Here is a 12,095-nt window from a genome sequence, read left to right as displayed (position 1 = left end):
ATTCTATATGGGCTGAAGTTCAGTTTGCTTTTAACACACAAATCCCTATCAAATACTCTATCCGCACAAATCCCACAAATACTCTATCAGTGGAAGTCTTGCAGAATGAGATTGATTATTTAAAGTTATGAGGACACTGGTTTGTTTCATACAAAGAAGCCCAGTAATGTGTTTCTTGACTGTATTATAGATTTAAATTGTTTAATCAAACTCTTGCGTGTCCTTACAGTTCTGATAGACAGAGGTCCTTTGCAGGAGTCTTCAAACCCCTGCAGAACAGAAATTCTGATTTAACCAGTATCACATAGAACATCATATTGAATCCTTGGCTGTTTCTAGAAAGGTAATGCCCCATGGAAATGCCAGCAAGCATTTAATAGGATGGCATTCCCTAAAACTGTGGGTATGGGAGGAGACAAGAGTACCACTGAATGTAACGGTTAAGCAATAAACAAACACAACTCCCTTTCTCATATGCAAGAACAATTGGCAAAGCTGTGATTTGATGAAGTACTGTAACTCAGTATAGAATAAGCCAAGAAAGTATTAAAAAACTATTTTAATTACCTTTTTTTTCCCCTTCTCATTGTGTCTAATTTCATTTTGAAGATGCTTTTTCTTTCTAGGGTAAAAAAAGCCATTACAACTGAAGAGTGAGCGAGTTCTGGCACACATTGTTCAAATATAATGAAAAAATACAGCAGACAACTGAATCGTATCCCAGAGAAGCTTCAGTGGATTCTACTGTTTATACTGAATCAGGTTATGCCTAAAGCTTGCAAAATTTAACTCCCAGTTTGTGAGCAGTGTTCCAGTTGTTACCCACTAATATTTAGAGCAACTCTTGCTGTGCTAGGAGTAGTACAAAGATCAAGTAGGTAGTTGGTAGTAATAAAAGCAACCAAAAAAAGAAATCATATCAGGGAAAAAAAAGGGTGTGTGTGTGTTATGATTTATCAGTTGATTTATACAAGGATGTTCAGAAAGTCTCCAACTGGAGCATGCATTTAAATTCAGAGCTCTGTAGTCCTATTATTTTAGTCATAGAATCATTGAATAATTAGGGTTGGAAAGGACCTTAAGATCATCTAGTTCCAAACCCCTTCCATGGGCAGGGACACCTCACACTAAATCATGTCACCCAAGGCTCTGTCCAACCTGGCCTTGAACACCGTCAGGGATGGAGCATTCACAACTTCCCTGGGCAACCCATTCCAGTGCCTCACCACCCTAACAGGAAAGAATTTCCTTCTTATATCCAATCTAAACTTCCCCTGTTTAAGTTTTAACCCATTACCCCTTGTCCTGTCACTACAGTCCCTAATGAAGAGTCCCTCTCCAGCATCCCTATAGCCCCCCTTCAGATACTGGAAGGCTGCTATGAGGTCTCCACGCAGCCTTCTCTTCTCCAGGCTGAAGAGCCCCAACTTTCTCAGCCTGTCGTCAAAGTCTACCCATTACTTTAAACTACAACATTTTTTTTCTAACCAGAGAAGTTATGCAAAACATTTAGAGGACACTTCGTTTTCTTCTGTGAAAACCAAGTATAAAATAATGTTAAAGCTCCATCTTTTGATTTCACTACACAAGATCGAATTTAAGACAATGTTAGGCAAAATAAACAAAAGTAATCCTTTTTCTATCCAATCCAACTTTGTTTACTTTCTTTTTTCCCCCTCCTTTTCTATTTTGTTCTGTTATATAAAAATAGGCCTCCTGGTAAGTAATACCAGTTAACAGTAATTACTTAAAGTGTATTTTGTTTAATAGAGAAGCAAAATCATCCTGGATTTCTTGACACATTCTGTAATGCACATCATATGGATGGCTCCATAACTCTTTCTAATGCCTAATAAAATATGCTACTGTATAGCATACTCATTACATATTAAACTGAGAATTCTGTTGTACAAGCACTGGTGTATGATTTGAAAACAATAAAACCAGCATGGAGTTATGAATTATAATAAGGTTTCTGCATTTCTGATTCATAAAAATACATTTTTATGCTGTCTCCTTAGCAAGCAGTTGAACATTTCCTCTAGCCTGTGCCAAATGTACACAATCAAAACATACTGTCTGTATTTACTGCTACATAAGAAAAAGTCTATTTGCTTCTAAATTTGGCCCCACGCACATGTTCAGGAGGCTATTCTTATTTCTTATTTCGTTTTGCTCTTCAGGTCAGAGCTTACAAAATTCTAACTTGTTCTTTTAAGTTCCTCTGAATTACTTTTTACTTCCCTGTGTCCTGTTTGGGTATTCCAAATACATGAATTTGGATTTTACATGTATTTGTGTTTGTTTTGATATTCCCACTCCTCTCCCTCTCCCTTCAGTTTCTTAGAAGAGACGCTTACATATGGAACAGCCTATTTAGAAATAAACACAGCAACCACGCTCTTTAAAAACTCTATTCTTTTCCATGATTTCAACATTCTTTGAATCTCTAGAAGCACAAGATATCTACGTATAAATAATTCTCTTTCTGCCCTAAAGAAAGTAATCCATAAAAGGACCATAACAATAGTAACTTTAGCATTGTATTGTGAAAGGGGAAAGTACCTGTACAATTGACGTCATCTAATGGAGTGTTAAAAAGCAAACTTATTAGCATTTATTGTCACCACTCAGCATTGTTAATCCAGATTAACAGTCAATAGGCTCAGCACATGGAGAAAGAATAACAAAGGCAGTTTCTGCTGAATGGCTTGTGATACGAAAGGGAATTAGCTCACAATGCTGTTATCAGCACTGCAGCTACTTACTGGGCTTGGCAATCACAGAAGAGATTGATAGTACTTGGTAGTGAACTAACTGCTTTATTGGCATGTGTCTGATAAATACACACTAATCCATTAAATCAGTGTCACAATTGATTCTTAGGTAGAATGCAGAAGAAAATCCAGGTACTAATCACCAGTAACTATTGTAAAGAAAACACAATGGCTTATTAATGAATTCCATTATGATGGGATAAATTTAGCTAATGCCATCAAATCCATTATATACAGAATGCTACTCCTAAATATCATAGCGTTGGAAGGAAACAATTCAGCATGTGTCTCTGCTGATTTCTCTGTGCTAGATTTCTACAGACTCAAAGCTCAGCAGCTATTTCAGTTTAAATGACTCTGACATGAACAAAAGCAAAAAAAGAGAGAACAAAACCGGGATTTTCCTGCCAGCATTGCCTGCAGGTGGGTGGGTGTCTCTGTCCCAGGCTGTGTTGAACTGAAACACCCATGCATCTCTGCAGACAGCAGAGCCTTTCAGAGTTTAAAGGTGCATTACACAAAAAATAAAGGCAAACAGCTATAAGAATAAGTGCAGAAGAGTTTGTTGGAATAAGGCACTTTATACATCATCTTAATAGTCTCCAAGGAAGTCTAAAAGAGCCAAACCTTATGACTTCTCTTTGCAGAACAAGAAATCCTGGATTTCTTATTTAATAATGTTCCTGATCGCTTCTGCTAGTCCATAGGTACAAGCAAATAACACTGATTTTTAGGTCTTACTCTATGATGATTGACACAGGAATGATTTTTACTACTTTGCAGTTGTATTTTTCTTGCAGGAGAGATTAAATGAAAGGTTATTGATGAGGAAGAGATATTTTCAAGGTCAGTACCTCATTGGTACTCTTGTCCTCAGACGTAAGATAGATCATGCACATCCATTTTCTGTAACACACGTTCTAGTATTATTTTAAATCCATTCAGCAACTTATACATCATCAAGAGAAGGTTTTGTAAGGGATTGCAATAGGCTACTGAGTTCTGTGATAACTTGCAACTAGACTAACACATGTTGATCAACTCTCATTGACTTCCTGAGCTCTTGGTGGGACCTTATCAAGAATGGAAACAAAGGATGCAACTTTGACATTGACATCCTGCCTGGAATTTATGGCAGTGGCACCCAATTCACGTAATTGTGTCCTTCCATCTACCATCCAGTTGAGAGGAGTACTGGAAAAAATCCTGACGAGAAAGAATATGAAATGATCTGTCATATGGAAAGCTCCTCACTAGCTGTAATAGGAGCTGATGCATTTCCTTTTCAAAATGCTAATTTTTTTATATGACAGAGGATACATGGATTATAGGAGAAGGCTAAGAAAAGGTTAATATAAAGCAAGAATAATAAAAAAATCTAATTGTGTAAAATAAATATTTCAGGTTGACTCAAAATTAAATCTCTGGGATTTATATTTCAGCAATAAACCAAAACCTATTCGACTTCAGATTAATATAAGCTAATTTATTTTAATACAATTTTTCATTTCAGACAAAATGAAAAATGCACTGCTCATCCAGCTCCATTGGAACATACTTCACTCCAGCTTTGAAATGAACCTTGAAAGTAGAGCTTTTAAAAATTCAGATTTTCATTACTATGCTATGTGTGGCCATGTAAAAAGACTACTTGAACATGTGCTGTAAAGTACTGAAGGTTGTATAAGAATGGAAATCCCAGGTTACACTTCTGCTGGCCTCTATTTGAGCTGAAAATTCCATTCTTCAGAATGAAGACTCAGTGCAATATGGACTGATGCCTCCCAGAGAGTCTCCAGCAACAGTCCTGTGGCTGGAGATCCCTCAGGCTGCCTGCAAAAACTTCATCAGATCTCACAGGCACCACAGCAAAACGTTTTGCTGCAAGGAAATGATGCAGCCAATGTTCTCTACTATAAGGACAAGATCCATCAGCTCAGCAAGTCAGCCTACATCAGACTGCCAGGAGGCCATGCCAGCTCTTACCCTGCAGTAAACTGAGGTCTAACAGGATAGCTTATGTCTCAAAATAAGAAAAAAGGAGTAATATGTTTTATTTTAGCTTTGCAACAAGATAAGACTATGCACATAGTAAGGGAACGATTACAGCTGAGCTGGTGGGGCACAGTAACAGTCATTAGCTTGAAGACCAAAGCAACTTCCCCAGCATTGAAAGAGTTCTGTGGCACAGCCAGAAGTAGGACCAGTTTTCCTTAGCCTTGTCCATCTTGTAATCATTTCTTGGACAGTTTTTCATCTTCTCCAATTTAAAGAGCAAGATAATTAAAGGAAACTTAGTTATTTTAGAAAACAGGAACTAATTAACAAAAAAGGAGATTCCTTACAGCATTAAAATAGGTCCAATATGATTTTTTGGGAGGCTATTTCAAGGCAAGACAAAAGGTAGTTTAAGCTTTTTAGCTGAAAAGATGGAATCACTTTAGATTTTCCAATCACTGTCCATTAACCCAAGTCCACATCAAACACCGTAGTGATAACAGTGTAGGATGATCTGTGCTCAGTCTAAAGCAAACCTGAAGTTTGTGATTGGTAAAGTACATACGAATCTAGTTTTGCAAGTACAGGTTTTAAAACATCTCTTAGAGCCCCTGTCAAGATGTGCAATTTTAAATGAAAAGGTATCATTTTGCTACTCAGATAATGAAAAATATAATAACATCAGGAACAGTGGCTGAAATACAAGATACTTATCCTAGGATTTTTTTACTTCATGGAGGATCCGATTTGCTTCTCAACTATACTGATGTAGATCAGGAAAAGTTTAGCTGAACTGCATAAAGTTTGCCACTTTAATGCTCATCCAAGCAAGAAAGAAATAGACTTGTAATCTTGTAATCATGTAAATAAAAAGTGCATAAATAATTTACGCAACTTGAAATTATCTAGCACCACAGATAGGAAAAAGGAGATAGAAAGGTTTACTGTTACACTAGATTGGATCCAAATTATGTGATATTTTACAAAATACATCTGCAAGTACTTAGAAGACCTAAGAAATATGCAAAGTGGCATCACACAGACCATTTCAGTCTGGAGCTGAATGTTAAGCACATCTGATTTAAAGCAAGGCCTGGAGCCGGTGACAGCCTGAAGGCCCCTGCATGCTAACAGGTGCTGGAACTCCCTGGATAATAAATGAAAGCACTGGGTAGTGGCATGTTTGTCACAAGGGCCCAAGGGCTTACAATTCACCATTCCTATTTGTCTAGCAGAGCTTGATTTGTTAACCTTGTAGTGGCCTGTCTTTTCTTCCATGTTGTACATGCAGTAATTACAGGTTTCACGCTACAATAGGTTGCCAGGGGACTTTTCCAGAGCTCGAAGCAATGATTCAGACGTGAAATTACAGACAGATGCCTGCAGTTGTGACGGCTACATTAATTTGCTGCTTTCACAGGTCACAATGTTGGGTGCTTTATTATCCAGACTCTGCTCAGCAGGGGTAGGCTTCCTGGGAACCATTTGCTGGAGTTCCCTCCTACACACTGATATTAGTAGAAACCCATTTTCAGTGCTAAAGGATTACTTGGCCTGGCAGATCCTAACAGGAAGGTTTTGTATTTCCTTATGTGCTAATCTGCATTGCTGTCCTTGCATCTGATATGAAGAACTCAAATTAGGTGCAACTGTACAATTTGGAGGAGTAGGTTGAAGCATAAATCAGTGCTCCTACCTCTGCCCAAGCTCATCTGCTAGGGTGACTTTTAGACTGCAGTTGGAAGCAACATGCACGCAGCACAGACAGAGCAAGCGACAGTTATAAGAGTGCCTTAGGAGTTCAGGGGCCAGGTCTTTAGAACACTGTGTCCTAAACATGGCAGGTTGCTTTTGAAAATGGAAAGTACAAGTGTTAAGTTACAGCCTGTAAAAAAACCCTCTCTATAAATTTTGTCTCTCCTACTTAACACAATGGCCAGTGAGGTCAAGCTGCCTGATTGCAGTATCAGACACCTGTGTTGAAAGGCTGTGGTCAGTCAGTGGAATCTTCATCTTTTCTATCCCTTGCCGTCTCTAAAGTAAAAGCAGTACTCACAGTGACTGAGGTGTTTTAATGTATTATCAAGTCTGTAACTCAGCCTTCACAACAGTTTTGAAGGGAAAACAAGCTGGCAGAATCACAGTCAAAGAAAAAAGGTTTCCAGGACCTTGAAATCAAGCAGCTTGGATATTTCTAAGAATTGTCTTAATTTTTATAGGCACAGAGGAATTCTGTCATAACACCATAAAAAATCAAATCATTAAATGAGCAAGTAGGACCATACATGCAGTTATGAGAACTTCATCTAGAAAGTGTCTCCCCAACTTCTGGAATGGAACACTTTTATTGCAGCACTATCTCCTCACTGTTAAACATGAACAAGTGAAAGCTGTACCCCTGAAACTACTCCTACATTTTGGTTTCATGTAAACATGATGCTGCTCACACTATTTATGCAGTTCAACTTTCTTGATTTTACAATATGGCTGTGGCTTCTGACAAACAGCTATGTACAAAAGACAAGAATCAAGCCCTATCATTTTGTACTAAGAATAAAAATGCGTGATATTGCACTTTCTATATTGAAAGGATGAATACATGAGGGTCTATTATAACTGGAATATAATGGCTTATTGCAACTAATTGACATTTTGACCAAATCTGTAATGTGGATTCAAATAGAAGTGCAATACAGCCAATCTGCTCAGTATAAAAATATTATACAAAATAGGAACAACAAGAAATCACTACACATTCTGCTCTTCTTCTCACAAATCCTAACAGAGCACTGTAAAGCCTGGAGAAGGCTGGCAATTGCTCTAGTAACTTTCTATAGAAAACTGCTCTAGGCAGACAGCAAGCACACGACCTTTATGTCCCATTGGTTCATATTCACTTAAAATTTAAAGGGCTGAAAAAAGAACTCACAGCTGGAGGCTCTTGGCAAACATTAAATTAGCTGCCACTGTTATCCCTACCTATTCTGGTTTTCTCTATGGACAAGATTTGCCTAATAAAAATCTAGAAGAATAATTCTGAAGTCAGTTTCATATTTAATATGATTGAAGAAACCTGAAAAGCAGGTTTATTCAACTCATTGAAGAGCCTTGACATTAGGCGAGTCTCAGAGTAAGTATCTTTCCTTTTAAGCACAGACAGTTAGTTCTGTGTGATTTAATGAAAGTCATGCATCAATAAGTTTTTGTTTAAATATGAATGTTTATAGAATCTAAGAATTAGAATTTAGGTTTGTCTGGCTTCTGATTTGACTCAGAATATGTGATGAAAACAAGTGGACTAATTTAACTTACCTAAGGTAAAATTGCATACAAGATTGTAATAAAAATCATAGGGGTCACATAGGACTAGCAAAGCTCTGAGCATATGTTGGTATGCATGAGCATACCAACACAGAGAATATATTGCACTATTCACTGAGGTACATTTGGCATCCAGGCACATCTTAATCTTGAAAGAGAGCTGAACACATCACAGGGAAATCAGCTGTGACTCTGGTGATTTGCCATTATGTGAAATCAATTCAGATTAAAATTTCTTGACCTGGAAAATACTGAAACAAAGCAAGTAAATGCCTGAATGCCATAAATAAAAAGTTAGCAGCACTTACTGGCTAGATTTATAGCCTCTTGCTAGTGCTAAAAGTCTCATTATATTGGTAGAGGCATTTAAATAATTATATTTATGATAATATCTACAGTTCCCAAATGCTATTAGACTACCATGGTTACTGTCCACACAATCTTTGCCTTAAAGACCTTACAAACAAGGATACAAAACATGGGAGATAAGAGCAGCCTTATGGGAGTTGGATGACAGCCAAAATTGCTGTTGAAAACAATAGTGCTGTAGGAAACAGCAAAAATGTTATTTTCCTATTTCCATCTGAAAATAAAATAAAAGAGAGATTTCCTGGAAAACCTAATGCAAAACTAGAATTAACCCCTGCACATATTTTGCTTATTTGTAACACTAAATTTTAATTAAAATAATCTGAAAATGAGAAGCATAATTAAACCAAATATTAAAATATCCTATTAAGAAAAAGGTCAAAATAGAATACTTCATTTTATTTTACAGTGGAGTTATCCGACATGGATGTAGTCAGAGCCTACAGCATTTTTTTCCCCATAAAGTGAAGATTTCTGATGGAAACAGCGATCCATCACACAATGTTTCACCTGCTTCGATTATGAGTCCTGACTAATAAATACTCAGCTAGAGCAGAATGAAATTCTCAGAATCACAAAGAAAGCATGAAAGAGAAATGCAGAGACTGAATCCTGCTTGTTTAGAGCTGCAGGACCGAGACGTGGCAGCTTTCCCCAGGCTCTGAAGTGGGTGGCGGCATTACAGCTGACACTGCTCGTGATTCAGTTTCTCAGTGTAAAAAAGTAAACATGTCTGAAGGTTAGAATTGAAGTTCATCATAGGATTTTGGGGATTAACAGCAGTTTTCATCTCCCAGCTCTTCAGTCTTGCTTCAGTTAGTTAGAAGAAAACCGGCTAGAATTTATGGAAGAATTAGTATCTTGCCTGGGATCACTTTGGGTTTAAACTCAAGTTTGCTTTACAAGGTTTTTCAGCAGTGAGATCCTTGGTTGCTAAAGGAAAAATAATGTAGAAGCTTGCCGAACAGCAAGTCATCTCACTTGTGCAGATTATTTTCACTCCAGTGGAAGATGAGAGATAGAAGTGGTTGAGTGAATGCTGTTCACCAGCAGGGAGGGAAGGAAAGAGGACTGTGGTAGCAGTCTGGAGCTGTCTTACCTGTTATGTTAGAGGACCCAAGAGTTATTGAGCTCTAGACAAGAAGACAAAGAGCCAGTGATAACCACATCTGATATTGGAGGTGTGAGGGGCCACAGTATCCCTTTCAGTGGCAAATTAGCTCTGTAGATCTTCATGAAGCTGGGATGCCTGGCATAATTAGTGACATGTCTGAATAGTTATTGAGTCAGATACACCTTGGGGTGGATTTTTCTATCATCACTGGCAAACAAAAGCTGCTTCAGTGATATTAACAAACTCCTACTAGAGGCGGCAAGCAAAGATTCATGATCAAGTTTTCTTAAATGCAAGAATTTTAGATCATTTGCACTATTCAGTTATTTCAACTACTGCAAAATCTGAATTAAGAACACTGAAAAGTCTTTTTCATTGAATCAACTGCAGGTAGACTCATTCTAAGAGGAAGGAGAGGAATAGAGAACTTTCACTTACAAAGTTCAATGTTTTCTGATTAAATGCAGAAAAACAATGAAGAATAAAGTTGGAACTTTATTTTCTTTCTAATAGACAGGCTTCATTTCTAATCCTGATTTAGTCTTCTGGTACAAACTTGAAGAATTGTTGCCCACATTTATTTCAGGCTTTTGATGTTATTTCCTCCTTATCCACCTGCCACAGACTTCTCTTCCCTAGTAAACTTCTTCAGGATTTGTTCTTATAAATGAGCTTTTGGTCAGCTCGTGTCTTAGGATGTTTGAGACATCAGATGGTGTTTTGTAAGTATCAGAAGGACTGACACATTGGGGTCTCTGTTTTCCATTATCACCTTGTAATTCAAATAAAGGTATTTATTAACACCTTTGTGCAACAAAGGAGAGATATTGTCTTGTTTATGTAAGTGAAATAGAGCATTGTGGAAGAATTCTAGCAGGGATAGTGCTGCAGTAGGATGATTGCATAATAGTATGAGCCCAAAAAGGGAAGGTGGAAAGCTATAGAAATACAAAACTTCTGGTATGTTTGGCTGCAGGTGTGGACAAGGAGGTGGCTCTTCTTCCTACACCCAGCTACTGCCTGATGCAGCACACAGACCCCTCATGATCAACCTGCATCCACCCTGATACATCACCCGAACCCAGACTGTCTCTAGAGGATGAATTTAGATCTTGTCACAGAGAAACCCAATTTTAAAGATCATGATACCAGTTTCAGAATGATGCAAAACACTTGCAGGAATATTAAAGAGAGAAAAAAAGACTCTTTTTAACAAGCTTTATAACATGTAAATACATCAGTCCAGAACTTCAGACTATATTAGCTGCATTAGCATCCCAGCATCTGAGTGGAGTGTCTGAGTGGAGAACAGCACACTGAGCAAATGGTAACTGCAGCTGCAGTTCAGCTCTATGAAAAAAAGCCCTTCTCAGAGCTCTGAGAAAACAAGCCTGACACCAACTTACAAGAGCAATGTAAAGTATCCAAGAATAAACATGCTTCACACCAGAGACAAGCAGAGCAATAGTCTCTCAGCTAGTATCAGGGGTATGCTGGGTGTCCTGAGTAGACTGCAGATGGGCAGTGAGAGGAGACCAAAATCAATATTGCTAAAGTTACAATTAGATAAGCTTATTTTTCCACCTTTATGCTTCTTTATGAGAGTGTCTATTGTAAATCAGCATGCCTGCACTGATGCTGTGCCAGTTTTTTTAGCTAAATGTAATGTAATCCAAGACCCTGGGAGTAAAGTTGAGCCTGGGAGGAAGGGAGAGGAGAGGGGAAGGTATTTTGACATTTGATTTTATTTTCTCATTACCCTACTATGAATTGATTGGAAGAAATTAAATTCATTTTCCCCAAGCTGAGTTTGTTTTGCCCATGGTGGCAATCAGTGAATGATCTCCCTGTCCTTATCTCAATGCATGAGCCTTTGTTGCATTTTCTCTCCCCTGTCCAGCTGAGGATGGCAGTGATAGTGGTTTTGGTGGGCACCAGCCAGTGCCAACCCACCACAACCTTCTAGCAAAAACATTCATTCCTGCTGCTGCCTTGATAGCAAAGCCTCTGAGAAGTTTTGAGAAATACTCCACTGTTCCTTCAATGGCTTCTTTCTCCAGTTTTGTCACGTAAATTGTTACCACTGGATAATCCGTACAGTATTTGGTTAAAAATATTGAAATTAACTTACTTTGCTAGTAATTGGAAGCAATATTTTTCTCTGCACGATCTGAGTGATATCTTGTGGAAGCTCAGGGCTCCTTTTAATCAGCATTCCAGACCACAAAATTGTCTTGCGGTTATTCTGTTACTTTGAAATGAATCAGTGTGGGTGACTAAGGAAGGACGCTGAAAACCCTCATTTGATCTTTTAACGTGAAGATACAAAATACGTTTTCTCTCCACTGGTGGTCTGCTACCTGCAGCTTATCTATTAGCTCACATAGGTTCAAGTATTTAAATGTTAGGGCGCAAGCACGAACATATGTTTCCAAGCAGGGGGAAGAAGCTTAAATCTTTCATGTTTTAAATATGGGCTTTTCTTGCATGAAGACAGTTCTGCCAAATGACCTTTT

At 38.0% G+C, this 12,095-nt stretch overlaps 1 long non-coding RNA gene across 1 annotated transcript in view; it reads right to left on the bottom strand.

Moving 5' to 3' along the window:
• LOC134170300 (uncharacterized) overlaps nt 1-10,922 on the bottom strand; it is a 237,689-nt gene extending 226,767 nt beyond the window's left edge. Inside the window, exon 1 of the long non-coding RNA XR_009967220.1 lies at nt 10,912-10,922. This is a non-coding gene — a long non-coding RNA (uncharacterized LOC134170300). The remainder of the gene's footprint in view (nt 1-10,911) is intronic.
• Nucleotides 10,923-12,095: the final 1,173 nt, after the last annotated feature.

This window comes from Pezoporus occidentalis, unplaced genomic scaffold (genome assembly GCF_034315485.1).
Source record: "Pezoporus occidentalis ecotype Australia unplaced genomic scaffold, CSIRO_AGI_Poc_V1 ctg37, whole genome shotgun sequence".
Classification (NCBI taxonomy): domain Eukaryota; kingdom Metazoa; phylum Chordata; class Aves; order Psittaciformes; family Psittacidae; genus Pezoporus; species Pezoporus occidentalis.
Note: the sequence above shows the minus strand (reverse complement) of the source record. Positions and strands in the feature narration are given on the sequence as shown.